Source organism: Canis lupus, chromosome 26 (assembly GCF_048164855.1).
Source record: "Canis lupus baileyi chromosome 26, mCanLup2.hap1, whole genome shotgun sequence".
In the NCBI taxonomy this organism is placed as follows: Eukaryota; Metazoa; Chordata; class Mammalia; order Carnivora; family Canidae; genus Canis; species Canis lupus.
This window is the reverse complement of record NC_132863.1, coordinates 38,744,793-38,760,318: the sequence shown is the minus strand read 5'-3', so window position 1 is coordinate 38,760,318 and position 15,526 is coordinate 38,744,793. Positions and strand designations below refer to the sequence as shown.

The window sequence follows — 15,526 nt, the reverse complement described above, 5'->3', positions numbered from 1 at the left end:
GTCTCATGCTGCCCGAGGCGACCATGCCGGCTGTGGGAACACAGGGTAGCTTAGACCAGGGAGTCCTGGGGCCACGGGGAGCCAGTGAAGGCCTCTGAGCAGGGGCAGGACCTGAGTTTGCGCGCTGGGGATGTTAGAGCTTGAGGTCCAACAATAAGGGCCTTGCCAGTTATCCCTTTGCCTTTGTGAAATATTAGAACAGCCGAGAGCTCAAGTTGCCTGCTCCAAATCCAGGCTCCAGTACTTACAGCTGTGTGGCCATGAGCATGTGACTATGCTTTTCTGCACCTCGGTTTTCATCTGTAAAATGGGGGTGATAATAGCCTAGAATTCTGGGGAGTTTAAGTGGAGCAATGACTTTAAAGCACTGAGCACAGTATCTGACACATAGTCGGTACTCCGTAAACTGAAGCTGGTAGTCAGTTCTGCATCCACCAACTAGTTTCGCTCTTCGTGTTGTTCCCCCTGCCTGGTAGGCCCACCTCTAGGTCTCTTATGAACTCCTATGCATACCTTAAAGCCCCACCTAAGAAGTCTCTCCTCTGAGGAGCCACCCCTGACCCCTCACACATGTACACACACACGCACACACACATGCACAGGAAGTCCTCTCCTCTGGGCTCCCTGGCTCCGCACATGGGCACCTCCTCCCACAGCCTGGCCACACTACAGGTGGATGAGCTGATGCCTGTGGGGTTCACCATTAGATCATCAGTGCCTGGCATGGAGGTGTGTGGGTGAAAGGCTCTCGCTTGCTCACTCTCTTTTACTTCTTGTATAATCTCAACCAAAAACAGACTCCCCCCCCTCACCACCACAAAAAAAATCACTGCAGATGTAGGAAGAGCTTACAGTTTCCAGTCAAACTTTGAAAATGTCATCAGGCCATCACCAAAGTGAAGCACAGTACCAATCCCAAAATGCAAAATTCAGGATTGAAATGTAATTAAATTTGTTATAATTTTTAATTAAATGTGTTATACGGGTTATTGAGAAGAGGGGAAGGAATACCATGCGGCACGGTAAGAGGTGTGAGGCAGCACACTCTGTGTGTGCTATCTGGAACAGCCTTCAAGATAAGTTGTCAAGTAAAACAGAAATAAAATGAGGAGCAGAAGGGAATATAAACCAGCAGGCTATCATTTGTGTGTGAAGGCGGGAGGGAGGAAAGGACAATGTATATTTGTTCGTATGTACGTAAATTAGCTCTGGGGGAAAAATCAGTTAATGGGGTTTTGTGCCATTTGCTCATAGTATCTACTCAAAAATAAGTACACGAACAAAGCATAGGGCTTTGGAAGTCACATACTCCAACGCCAGGCCCAATCTGCTACAGCAACCCTCCTCGGCACCCTGACAGGCTATCCTGCCTTGAATGCTCCCAGTGACGTGGAGCTCAGTAACTCACCAACCAGCTAATCCATCCTGGGATAACTTAGAAGGGTGAGCTTGGGCTCAGTGAGACAAGGCAGAAATGTGCTACTGGGGCTCCAAGCAGGTGCCTCTCTCTTGCCCCGGACAGTGGGCACAAATGTGACTTCCTGCCTCGGGATCTGCTTCTAGGGCCTACCTGTCCCCAGCCCCAGGCGGGAGGTAGGCAGGGTGGCAGGGTGTGCTCTGCTGTGACTCAGGCCCCACGGGTGCCCGAGGCACAGCCAGCTTCCCAGGACACAGGGCTGTGACTCAGGGCCACAGTAGGGCCAACCCAGGTGGCAGCTGGCAGGCCACCAGCACACCCGCGCCCTTCCCAGCCTTGAACCCCAGCAGGGCCTCTGTCCCAGGGACACACCACCTGGCTCACCGCTGCCCCCCTTGGCAGACAGTAGGACCAGGAGATGAAGGCTCTGGCCCCAGATGGCTTGAGTTTAAACCCTGCCTCTGCCATTTATTGACTTGAGCCTCAGTTTCCCCATCTGTTATAAAGGGTGGCCATACTGCCCTGCCTCCGCATGGGGCTGCTACAAAGATGATCCGCATTAACTGGGAAGAGCATCTCAATCAGCCCCAGCATGGACTCTGCACTCAGTAAATGTCAGCCATCCCTCCCGTGGGTGCCCAGCCTGATGTGCGGTCACTGACACCAAAGCCTCGATGGGAAGCTTGGGTGCCCCAGCTCACTCTGCATGGCCTGGCCAGCAGGCCCACGAGGAGCAGGCCTCCAGGGGCACCTGGCTTTAGAAAGATCTACCAGGCAGCCCCCAAGGAAGCCCTGGGTCCCCCTGAGACAGCTTGTCAGCTCCATGAGGACACACACTTTCCTCTGTTTATCAGCTGTGTCCCCAAGCCTGGAACAGTGCCCGGCGCCGTTGGGGTGGGCCTCATCACACAGAGTCCCACGCTTGGAAGTTCCCATGTTTGGTTTCATGCCGGTGCCATCTTATGCCAGAAACTCTTATTTTGAACAAGGGGCACTGTATTTCGTTTTGCTCCCAAATCCTATCATCAGTCATCTACATGGTTGACACTCAGGATGTATTTTTGAATGAATGAGCAAATAAATGCCATTTGTGGCACCTTTTCTCATTTTACACTGAAGGTCGTGGATTCCAAGTCTCCTTTCACAGATGAAGAGACTAAGGTCCATGGAAGTGAACAGACTCACCCCCAAATCACCCAGAATTCGAACCAAGGCCTGTTAGGCCCCGAAGCCCTGGTGCCCGTGGCCTCCTCAGGTGCAGCCAAGGGACCTCTCGGGGCCAGGTGGAGCCACGGCCCCACAGAAGTGGATCTCAGGGCAGCAAGGTCAGAGAGCTATCTCTGCCCGCCCCACCGGAGCCACTCTGCTGCCCTTTCTTCAGCTGGGGAAACTGAGGCCCGGCTCGGAGGAGGAGCCGCCAGCTTGGCAAGGGTGCCTGCCCGGGAGGCGGCCTGGCCGGGTGCCCGGTCAGGGGGCGGGGGCCTCTGTGAATGGCTCCTCAGTCCCCGCCGACCACAAGCGGGTTGGGTGAAAGGCGGCTGCTCCCCGCCCGCTTCCCCGCCAACGTGGGCCCAAACAATGGGCCTTTGTGCCTGACGTGGGCGGGTTGTCAAGGTGCGCGGCCCTGGCCCCGAGCCCTGGCCTCAGCCTCCACGCGGGCAAGGGGGCCGGGCCGGGGGGTCTGCGGGGGCCGGGAAACCCAGCCGACCAGGGAGCGAGGCCTACCTGAGACACTCACAGCAAAGGAAACCGAGGCACGGAGCAGGTACCCCAGGCACCCAGGGCCACCCAGCACAGGTCAGGAACTGAGACTGCCAGCCTCCCTCTCACGGTGGCCTGAGTGTCCCCACCCTGCAGCAAGAGGCTTGGACATCGCTGCTGCTAAGACCTTCCCTCGGGGGGGGGTGGTCAGCAGAGCCCCAATGACCTTTCTCGCTCTCTCTCTTCTTACCGCCCTCATGTCCCCTCTCCAAAGGGGCTCAGCCAGAAGGACCCCCACCCACCCTGTCTCCAGGAGGTCCCCCAAGATTGCATCCATAGCAATGCTAGGAAAATGCCCCCTCACAAGGCCCCACTTACCCACTCTAGAGCTCTCTCCCCTTTCTAGATCATAGGCCCAGCAGGACCCTCCTGGTCAGGCAGGTCTTGCCACGAGCCCCAGATCAGGAGACCATCGAGCTCTGGGAGGGGCTAGGCTCACCCATGTCACCCACCTGGGACACAGCCGTGGTATGTAGTGAGACCTCACAGATTTCCAATGACCTCCCCCCCCCAACTGGAAGAGAGAGGCTCTTGGCCAGGCCGTGCCCTGCTGGCACCCACCTTCTGAGAGAAAGAAAGATAAGGCAGTGAAAACAGTAATGATAACGCATAGCTGTCCGCTATTGAGCGTGTAATAACTGCTTTACGTACAGGATCTCATTTCATTGTCAGAAATCCACCAGGAGGCAGGTAGTATTGTTATCACCATTTTACGGATAGGGCTCAGAGGAGGCAAGGAGCCTAAAGTCAGCCAGCTAATAAACGGATTCAAACCCTGCCACGTCCACGACCAACCGTCTCTATTCCCTTAACCCCCACACCCATCCTGCCAGACCAGGTGAATGATCCCAAAGTACAGACCAGAAAACCAAGATTGTGATGAGGTCACCCATCCAGAAAGTGGGAAGAGGGATTCAACCCTGGGCTTCTAGCCCCCAGAGTCCCAGTCTCATTTCCTTCCTTCCCTCACCCCCACCACAATCAAGTTCCCTAAATGTCCTTCAACTCCATCTGTACCAGCAGCCCCTCGACCTCACCTCCCATCAGGACAGATGCAATAGCTCCCCCACACCCATTCTCACTGGCTGGACCCAACACATATCAGATGATCATGAAAATCCAGAAAGAGAATCCCTGGGGGAATAAGCTAACTATCCATGCACAGGAGCTAGGAGGAGAGCACTGCAGTTTGTTTACACGACAGACCCTCCGCTGAGAACAAATCGATGCATTCGAGCTGCTATACCACCGGGCGCAGATCTCCAGAACAGAACTTTGAGTGGAAAAAAAGGCGAATTGCAGAAGTGAATGTACAAGTGACGCCATCTGTACAATCACACCCACCACCGAAGCAGGGCCCCCGAACCTCAGGGAAGTGTGTGTGTGTGTGTGTGTGTGTGTGTAAAAGTATAAAGATGTGGCACAACCACTTTGGGAAACTGGCCACAGCTATCAAAACTAAATATGCACATATCCCATCATCTTGCAATTCCCTTCTTGAACACAAACTAACAGAAATGTGTTCTTATGCCCATGAGAGACGCGCACGAGAAGGTTCACAGCAACACTATTCAAAATGCTGGTAACTGGAAGGCATGTCCCTCTCCATAGACAGTAGGGTGACTAAACGAACTGTGGTCTGTGTAAAGAGCGGACTACGACATAGTCGGGGAAAGGAAACGAACCCCTGACGCAAAACACGGAGCCCTCTCATTGGCACAATATTGAGTGAAAGTGCCAGATACCGAACAGGACATATGGATGATTCCACGTATCTGAAGTTCAAGAACAGCAAGACCCAGTGCTAGAATCGGTCAATGACGGGATGCAGGTGGTGATCCCATGAGCTATCAAACTGTGTAAGTAAGATCCGTGCACTTGGTGGACGCGCACTTTATACCTCCCGCGAACAAACAACAGAAGGACAAAGACGTGCCTGGGATCCTGAACACCAAATCCGGGGGGGGCAGCAACTTTTAGGAGAGAGACAGCAGGGGAGGGGTTTCTGGGGTTGTTGCCTATTCTGGGGTGTTTTCTTCTTAAGCTGAATGATGGCTGCGCAGAAGCTTATCTTATTCTCCTTTAAACTTTTTTGAATGTCTAAAATATTTCATTGAAAACCAAACCAAAAACAAAAACCATTTCCGTGGCTTCTCCTGCTCTAGAACGTACGATGGCTCCCCGCTGCCTGCGAGCTAAGGCCCACCCTCCTTTTGCATGCCATTCAAGGTCTCATCCTGGGCCTCAACCTGTCTTTCCAGCCTCGTCTCTCACCCCTCCCCACCAGCCAAGCTGGTCTCCTCACTCTTCCCCTAACACGCCTTAAACATTCCCATCTCCACGCCTTTCCTCCCACCTGGAATGCCCTCCCCATTCCTGTCTACTTGCTCTGTGCCAGGCATTATGCCGAGTGCTTTAGGCTATTAACTCCTGAAATCAGGGTCTGAGCCATGGGGAGACTGGAGCATTGCTTTTGGCCCTAAACAATCTCCATTGTCACCCCCCAAAAGCTGCTCCAAGTAATACAAGTGCAAAGAGTGGTCCTGCTGTGCCCAGTTTCAAGACAAATCCTCACAAACCCCAATCATTCCCTAATACAGAGAGACTCTGGCCCACTACTGGATTTAACCATTTTACATTTTTACATAAGGGGAAGAGAGGCTAAGAGAGGGCAAGTGACTTGTTTAAAACACTTGGCAAAGACGGTCTTGCTTCTGAGATCTTTTCCTCCTCTGAAAGCTTCCAATCATGACTGGACCCCAAGCCTTTGCCTTGCTGTTCCCTCTTCTGGAATGCCCTTCTCCCAGAACTTTCTATGCCCAAATCCTTTTCATCATTCTGTTCCCTGAATTCAGGTCAGAGCAGCCTTCCCAGACCCCTACCCCAGGGCAAAGTAACTCCACCCCTATCTTTCTCTATTATATAACCATATTTTATGTTAGCCAGATAACTTAGCACTATCTAAAATTGTTCTGCATATTGGTTCACTCACTTCTATATCTTCCATATGCATACCTTTATGACCTAAGTGCCACGAAGCAGGGCTTTTGTCTGTCTTGTACACGGTTGCATCCCAGGGCCTGACGCAGCAGGTGCTCAATAAATCGCTAATTGACTCTGCCGTTACCCAGGGTCCCGCAGCGAGGACGTGACAGAGATGAAGGGACTCTGTGGCCAGCTGGGGCCAGCATCTCTGCTCTCCAGGCCCAAGGCTCCACTGGGTCCAAAGAAATTGGAAAGAGAGGCAACCACAGGGCAAGCTGTCCATCCTGGCAGGCCCTCACCACAGCCACCGTGCACAGGATGAAAGGGTCCCACACCTCGCTGAAAAAGTACATTTTTCGCTGTTAATATTTCTGAGCTGGTGTAATGGTATGGCTTTGCCCCCATGGTACTGTTAATTTTTAGCTTGCATTTTCCTCTTTGTATTCTAGTTTCATTTTTCCAGGCTTGTGGCATTTCACAGACACTTTAAAGCTCATATGGCCGCATAAGAGAGAGAAAAACAGAGAGTCAGAGACCACAAGAGACAGGGAGACAGAGTCCAAAACAGAAGGAGAGACAGATGGGGACAGGGGGACAGAGAGACGGGGGAGTGGTGATGGCGGAGACGGAGGGATCTGACTCCTACATCTTACCTAACGTGCACCCCTCTGGAAGAATGACTTTAGCATTTAGTGAGCACTTACTATACTGAACACCCCGTGTGAGGGAGCACCTATGATTCTCACAAGCTCCCCATAAGGTGAGTGCTATTCTCGTTCTTATTTAAAGACAAGGACACTGAGGCAGAGAGGTCACCCGGCTCGGCCCCAGTCATATAGTCAGTGGGTGGGGAAGCCAGGTTTGGCCCCAGATCTGCCCCAGAGCCAAGGCTAACCCATTTCCTTCCAGAACAGGTCTTGGGGTCTCTGGGTTTGTTTTTGGGCAAGTCTCAAAATTACCTGTGCCAGCCAAACAGAGGTCCTGACCCAACAGGGCTGGGATGAGGCCCGAGACACTGCACTTCTAACAGCCCCTCAGGTTGGCCCCAAGTTGAAGATCCTAGATCACACTCCACTAACAGAGTTTAGCGGAGTCTGTTCCTATGAGGATCCCACCGGCAGCCACTCCAACCATCACCATACCCACAGGCCGGCCCCTTTTGGTTTAAATTTCTCAACACTTCTGTGGGTCTGTCCCCAGATTCCCAGGAATCCCTCCCCACCAAGCAGCCTTCTCCTGCACACAAAGACAGCTGCACAAAGATGTTCACTGTGGCATTGTTTACAGGAAAGACAAATCGGAACCACCTAAATGTCCACCAAGAGAGGACAGTGACATACCCTGCGATCCATGTAGCCATGACTAATGATGGCAGAGCAAAGCTCAAAATACACATGACATCTGATCCAGCAGTTCCACTTCTAGGAATATATGCTACGGACTTGCACATGGACACAAAGACATTTGCACAAGGCTAACTGTTGCAATTTCTAGTGGCGAAAGCCGGCAAGCACCTTGATGGCCAACAATGAGAACTGGGTCATTAAATCCTGATCCACTTCCCCAAGGGACGACTTCTAAAGAAAAGAAGGGCATTCCTTATGCCCTGACGTGGACCATCGCCAAGATCTACTGTGAAGTGAAAAAACAAGGCACATAAACAGAGTGTACCGTCTTCTACTATCTGTAGGAATGGAAAAAAAGAAAGAAAATCTATGCTTCTGTTTGTCTATGCATAGAACCCTTCTGGAAAGCCAAACAAAACGTCCTACGAGGAACTGAGCAAAGGGAGGCAGGAGGAAGACAGACTTTTAACTGTATGCTTCTTGTACCTGTGTATTTGGTGCCAGGTGAAGGTGTTATCTGCGGACAAATAGTAATAGAAGTTAAAAATTTGTTAAATGACGGAAGAGCCCTACATTTTTGAATGTGGGAAAATGCTTAGGATAAACTATTGAGGGGAAAAGGAGGTGTCCCAATTTATGTACTATAATATCCACATATTTCCATGCATTAAGGCAGGTATAGAGAAAAATGTCCAGGGAGACTGTCACCAAATCGTTAACATCCAAAGTCGCTGTTATTTATAGGCTACATGAGTTCATTCATGGAGTTCTCAAGACAGTGGGGGGAGGTGGATAGACTGGTGCTATCCTCATATCACAGATGGGGAAACTGAGTCCCAAGAAGTGAAGTCTTCTGCCCAAGGTCTCACAGCCCAGGAAGGGGGGTGAGCAGAGCTAGGTTGTGAGCCACAACCATAGGACTACAGACCCCTCTCAATTCAAACTGGGTCATTTATACTTTTTCTTTGAATTTTCCAGCATCATTGGAAGTTGAAATGATGAGCCCACATCTATCCTTCTCTCTCTCCTTCTCTGTCTCTCTCTCCCTTCCTCTTCCCCACTCCTTCTAAACAAAGGTTTTAAGAAAAGACCCTCAGGATACCCCACACCCCCAAGTCCTCTTCCCTAGCACCTGGTACTTGCTCTTGAGCTCTAGATATGGAGAATCATGAGGGAGCTTTAAGAAAGGGCACATTACCTATCACGCAAAGGCGGGGAGAATGTTCCAGACACCAAAGAGACTTGCCATCAAATGTAGAGCCCAATTCTTGATTGGAATCTGAACCAGGAAAAAACAAAAAATAAAAGACCCCAGCAACCTCAATAATTTGGCCTTAGGCTGGACACCGGGTGACAAAAAAAGACAAAAAACAAAACAAAAAAAAAATGGGTCAATACTAAATCTCTCAGATATAATAACGGCATTGGTTCTGTGCATTGTGCCAAAGAATGCCCTATTCTTCAGGGATGTGCCCTAAAGTGTATAAGGTAAAGTGGCCCGACGTCTGCAACTAACAGTTCAGTGGAAATCATGCAGAGAGACCGAGAATGCACATGAGGCCTAGCGCTGACAGCTGGTGAATCTGGGAAGGAACTATCCGAGCTTCATGGTAAGGTTTTTGCACTTTTCTGTAAGTTTGAAAACTTCTAAAATAAGAAGTTGAGGAAGATCAGTGGTTGTCAGCAGCTGGTGGTGGGGAAAAGGAATCACTACAAATGGGCACAGGGAACTTTCTGGAGTGAGGGAAATATCTATCTTGTTCATGGTAGTGGATATGGAACTAAGTTTGTAAAACTTCACAGAACTGTACACCAAAAAAGGGTGAATTTTACTGTATGTAAATTATACTTCCAAAAAGGTGATTTAAAAAAAAAAAGTTGTGGGACAGCCATTAGAGCCCCAAACCTACATGTGCTCTGGAAGCACAGAGGGTCCTGCCTTGAGCCAGCCTCACCTGAGCCTGTCCCACTGTGGACCCGGGATGGGGGGATGGGGCAGTGGGGTTCAGCAATGCAGAGGGGATGGCCCTCCAGGTCTCGGGACCCACAGCCCAGCCTTAGGGAGTGTTCAAGCACCATCGGGAGCTTCCTCCCAAACCTCCTTGGCCTGAGTCGGGCGTCTCAGTTTCCCCAGGGCCAGCAGAGACGTCCTGAAGAACCTCTTTGTGTGGCCTGGAGAAATCGGGTCTGGGTGCCCCTCAGGAGGTGTCTCAGCCTTACCAGAGACAGAGGGTCAGCAGGAATGACCATTTGTCATCACTCTGTCCGTCCCACCACCACTGATACAGCCAGAGCTACAGGGACGCAAAGGAGGAGAGCAACTTGCCCAAAGTCACACAGCAAGTTAGGCAGCTCTGTCTGGGATAGATCATTCCTAAACTGAAGCTTTGCGCCTGAGCCTGCCACATCCAACCACCCCCATTGCTCAGATGGAAGCCCCAGGCCCAAGTCTGTATCAGGGTGCAGATTCGCAACATCTCCGGACCCCGGGCCCTGTTGCCGTGGTCCTATTTGGCCTGGTTCCCACCCGCTTGCAGTGGGGAGCAGGGAAGTCCTGACCACCATCCTCGGCTCCCACCCCATAGGGGCCAAGGGAGGGCAGGGAGGAGGAAGGGGTCCTATGCCTGCCCCCCACGGCCCCAGGGAGCACCCACATGGCAAAGAGCCACAGATTTTGCCCAGCCCACGAAACTCACCTCACCCAGAACCTGTTTCAACTCCTCCAGCGCTCCTTGGCAGCCGTGGAGGCCTCATTAAGTGATGCCAGCACCTCCCACACACCACCCAAAGAAGGGGAGGGGGCACATGCCAACAATGGAGTCCTATGGAACCCTCCCCAGAGACCCCCAGGCCCCTCGGAGGGCAGAGGCGGCGCGGTGCCCCGCCAGGCCTGGGGAACAGGGGCCTCGCGGCGAGACAGCCCTGCCACCTTCTCCCGGGCAGGCCCGCATGGGCCCCACAGCGTTGGTTAACCTCCTTAATTAACCGGCAGTGATTAAGAGGCCACCTTGGAAGGCCCCCAGGGCTTCAAGGAAGGCTGGGGGCCGGGAACTGGGGGCAGGGCCCCCCCAGCCATGGCAGGCTCAGAGGCTCCCCCCAGGTGGAATATGGGGAAGGAGCCCCCATCCCAGAGCAGAGGGTTGGGGCAAAACAGCCCATCCTCCTCACACTGGCTGTGTGATGCTGGGAAAGCGGCCTCACCTCTCTGTGCCTCGGTTTCCACCAGGAGGGAGGGCAGGGTGGCAGCGAGACTTGATTAATGACTGTTTGTGAAAAGGTCCGGGAGATGCTGCTGATAACAGGCCCGGCTATTATTCTGAGAAGGCATCGAGGAGTGTCTGAGCCCATAATTACCGAGAGGATGAAAACAGTAAGGAGTGAGGAGGCCTCGCCCGGCCCTGCCCGCTGCCCCCACACCCACCCCTCCACCCTCCCACCCTGGCAGAGGCCCCTCTCCAGGCCAGGGAGACCCAGGGAAAGGAGGTCTCAGACCCCAGCCTGGGCCCTGGGCCTTCTTCTCCTCCTCTTAGCACCTGGATTCTTCAACTATTTCCATCCGTCCTGCACTCATTCATTCATTCCACACATGTTTATGGAGCACCTACTATATGCCAGGCAGTAGAGCAGTGAACTAAACAAGCACGGTCCCTGCCCACAAGAGCTCACCCCACTAGAGGAGGTAGATGACAAATAAAATTCCAGCGAGGGAGCAAGAAGCAAAAAGAAAAAGAAAAGAAAACGTGATGTGGTGGGTAGCCCTGGGGGTGGGGAGGAGGTGGGGAAGGGACTTGAGCTCAAATGATCAAGAAAGGCTTCTCGAAGAAGGTGACATTAGAGTTGAGAAATGAAGGATAAGATAGAGTCGCCATGGAAGAGAGTTCCAGGCAGGGGAGCTGCATCTGCAAAGGCCCTGGGGTGGGAAACGTGTTGGAGGAGACAGGAGCAGAGAGCTCCGAGAAGGGGAGAATGTGGGAGGGGAGGTCAGAGAGGAGGCCAGGGTGGGGAGCAGATCGGCAGGGCTCTGGGGGAGCCAGGAGCCTGGATTGCATCCTCGGGCTGTGAGTAGCCTTGGGGGAATTCTGAGCAGGAAAGGGGCGAGCGCAGGATCCTCTCCCCGGTGCAGTCTGCAGGCCCCGCTCAGTGCGCACATGAAGCCTGAACTAAAATTCAAATGGCTGAAGATCCTAATGATGACCATCCTTCCTGTTCATAGAAACACTTTCCTACTTGTGGTTCCAATCCCGGCCTCACTACTTCCTGCTTCTATGACCTTGGGCCTCAATTTCCTCTCCTGTGAAATGACAATGAAAACAGAGTCTTCCTTTGAAAGGGGGTGGGACCTTCCCAAATCAAATGACAGTGATGAGATGGATGTGTCAGAGTCCCCAGCTAGACTGGGAGCACGTTGGGGGCAGGAACAAGGTCTGAGGCATCCCTCTCCTGTCAAGACCTGGGCGATGTCTGGGGAGGGGAGGTGACAAGCGGAGTGAATGTATAAGGTGGGTAGAGATGGCAAAGCGGGGTCGAGTCGAGCTGAGTGGAGTTACATCAAGGTTAGATGGGGTGAGTCGAGGACAGAAGGTGAACGGCGGGGGGGGGGGGTTTGAGCACAAAGCTGAGTGGGACTGACTCTAGCTGAACTGATGTGGGTGGGATTGAGGTGAGTCGAGGTGAACTAAGCTGAGCTGAATTAAGGTGAACAACTAGTTGAGATAAGGTGAGTGAAGTTGAGTTCGGTTGACTTGAGCTGGATCCATCTGCGTTCTTTACTGAATTGCACTATACAGAATTGAGGGGTACAGAGCTGCTGTATACTAAGTGAGCCACATCGAGCTGAGGTCCCTGGAAGTGAGTGAGCTGAGTTTGGTTGAGTTTTGAGTTGACATGAGGCCTTGAGTCATATCAAGTTCAGGTGAGTTTCAGCTGAGTTGAGGTAAACTAATGTTTCTCAGCTTGTCATGGCTGCTGTTGCCCCCCCAAGGAGAATTTTCAGACACATTTGTTTCCTATCTATGCCCCCTAAGAAATTTTTAAGGCCACAGATATACCATGTGGTGTGTGTGTGTGTGTGTGTGTGTGCTTTATTTGTCAACAAGTGTTCTTCCCCTCATGAGAGTCAATTTCTACCCTCCTGGGGACAATATGGCCCCCCATGCCCACTCCACTGCCCCTGAGGATGGGTCAGTTAGCTGTCCTATCTTCCTGGGGGGAGGGGCCTCTGACTCCGCAGAGGGAGCTATGAGGCTGAGGCCGAGGCCGGGCCAACCCAAGTTCCAATTCCTTTGCACGCTGCATGGTTCCCTTCAGCCCCATTTCCTCACCTGTGCCATGGAGCTAGAACAACAGAAGCAACAACAAACACAGGCCCTGCAGCACAGATGAGCTCAGCACGTTGACTTTAGCTGAAGGAGGCCCATGTGGTTGGAGGAGTGAGGAGGAGACAGAAGGAGGTGAGGTGCTTATGGGACATGACGGGGGAGTTTGGGTTTTATCCTAAGGGCAATGAGGAGATATGGGGGATTCTGAGCAGGAAGTGACAGGACGGCATGGAACTGAAGCTGGCACCACAGGACAAGGCATCTGATCGGCTGCACCGGGTCCCGTGTCCATGCTCTAGATACAAGGGAGGCTGGAAAATGAGTGTCAGAGTCTCGGCATCCTCTGTGGGAGGTGGAACCTGCTCCAAACAACAGAAGGAGTTTCAGATCGGGACAGAAAAAAATGCTCCAAAGTACCCAACAGTAACCAAAAAAAGAAATAGGCAGAGTGCTACAGAGCTGGTTAGGTGGAAGGAGAAAGGCCCAGGCTGGGCCTGGTAGAGGCTGCCCCCTGCCCCAAGAGCCCAGGCCAGCCCCTATGTGTGCAAAGCCACCCCCCAGTCTCCAGCCTAGGAACGGGGGTGGCCCTGGGAACAGACTGCTGGATCCCAGAAGCTTGTGCCAAGAGTCACTGCCCTCACTGCTTGCTTTAATCATTAAAAAGCTGTTACTTCAGTGTCCATGGTGGACCTAAGGGGCCACAGGTGGGACATCTCTCCAGCAATGCACACACCAAAAGACCTTCCCCACCCCTAAAAAAAGACAGGTTTCAACTGTGGAAGCAGCCGAGATGTCCTTCGACAGATGAATGGGTAAAGGAGATGTGGTCTATGTACACAATGGAATATTACTCAGCCATCGGAAAGGATGAGTACCTACCACTTACACCGAAGTGGATGCAACTGGAGGGTATTACACTGGGTGAAATAAGTCAATCAGAGAAAGACAATTATCATATGGTTTCACTTATACATGGAATGTAAGAAATAGTGAAAGTGACCATACAGGAAGAGGAGAAACTGAGTGGGGAAAAATTAGAGAGGAAAACAAACCATGAGAGACTCCTAACTCTGGGTTACAGAAGGGGAGACAGGGTGGGGGTGGGGGGGAACTGGGTGATGAGCATTAAGGAGGGCACGTGATGTGATGAGCACTGGTGTTATACTATATGTTGGCAAACTGAATTTATTAACTTTTTTGGCAAATTGAATTTAAATAAGATAATTTTTTTAAAAAGATGGGCTCTAGAGCCAAGCGGACATGGGGTCCCCCCATAGGCCAGTGACTTCACCTCTCTGAGACTCAGTTTCCTCACTGTGAAAGTGGCAAAAGCACACCTACTGTGTGCAGGGCCCAGAATGGGTATGTTATTCCTAAGCTCCTGAGCCCCACAACAAGCCAGGGCAGCAGAGCCAGGACTCGGACCCAGCCAACACGACAACCCTGCTTTTAACCACGAGTCCATAAGGCCAGGGAATGCCAATCACTACTTTTTGAGCACCTGCTCTTTGCCAGCCACTTTGCTAAGCACTTCCATGGATTCATGTGCTTTATCCTCACGATGAGCCCCATAAGGTTAAAACATCTCCACATCTATGTGAGGAAACCAAGGCTGTGGTGAGGAGGCTTCCTCCCAAATATGGAGATGTGAAAAACTGAGATTTACATCCAGGCCTATCTGAGGCTAAAATTCTAGTACTTTCCACTATGCTGATAGGAAGAATAAAAATAATGGCTGTCACGTATTGAGCATTAGCTGTATTCCTGGTCCTGCTCCGGGCATTTATTCGGCATCTCACTTAGTCCTAAGCACACTCTGTGAGGGGGCGCTATGATTAGCTCATTTTCCAAACAAAGAAACGAGAGACAGACAAAGAGGTGAAATCAAACAATTCACACAACAGGAAAGGGGCAAAGCTGAGATTCAAGCCCAGGTGAGCTGGTCCCAGAGCCATGCTCTCCATCTCCCCTCTGCATACCTGGCTCCAGACACACCTCCTCCATGAAGCCTTCTCCAAGCCCCCCCCTACCTCTGCCCCCCCCCCGCCAGCCCCCATAAGTGCATGCCCCCTTAGCACTCAGGTGGGCTCTTCCCATATTTGTTGACCATGAGCGCCATCTTTCCTAGACGTTCTCCTTTGACACCCCCTCCTGTGTCTCTCCACCAGCTTGGCCCTTCCATGGGGGCCCCTTGACCAGCCAGAGCCCCATCTGCCTCATGATAATTAAGCCCCCAACTGTGACCTGTGTCCCTGTCCAGGCCCCATGCCTGGTGACCTCGGCTGGGTGTGGTGAGGGTGGGAGGGATGCGGAAGCAGCAGAGACATTGTGTGGGATGATGGGGTCCCCCCGCTGTCTGTCTGCTCCCTGAGAGAAGCTTTGGCAATCACAGAAGGCAGTGGGTTTACCAAGAAAAGGAGGAAGAAAACACAGGCAGAGGGCAAGAAGCTCATGGGTGAATCAACACCCAGTGGGCGGGTAGAACCTGGAGAGTGGGCTCCATGCAGTCGCTGGCCTAAAGGGGATCAATGGCCCAGGAGGGGGACCAAAAGCAGAAGGACCTCAGCAGAGAGAGGAGAGGTATATGTGTTTTGAGCACCCATGTGCCAACCGTTATCCACCCAGACCCATTTAGGGTAGGTATCCACAACCCCGTTTAGTTGTAGCAAAACACTGAAGATCAGTGACTGAAGTAAAGT

The 15,526-nt window shown here is 52.1% G+C and overlaps 1 long non-coding RNA gene across 2 annotated transcripts; it reads left to right on the top strand.

Annotated features, from left to right (window-relative positions):
• Positions 1–3,053: 3,053 nt before the first annotated feature.
• LOC140617906 (uncharacterized) lies at positions 3,054–8,068 on the top strand. 2 transcript variants are annotated; one of them, XR_012018053.1, is made up of 3 exons: positions 3,054–5,037; positions 6,310–6,510; positions 7,451–8,068. It is a non-coding gene; the product is annotated as an uncharacterized lncRNA (long non-coding RNA). The 2 variants fall into 2 exon arrangements; XR_012018052.1 differs by having other exon boundaries at positions 6,310–8,068.
• The last annotated feature ends 7,458 nt before the right edge of the window (positions 8,069–15,526 follow it).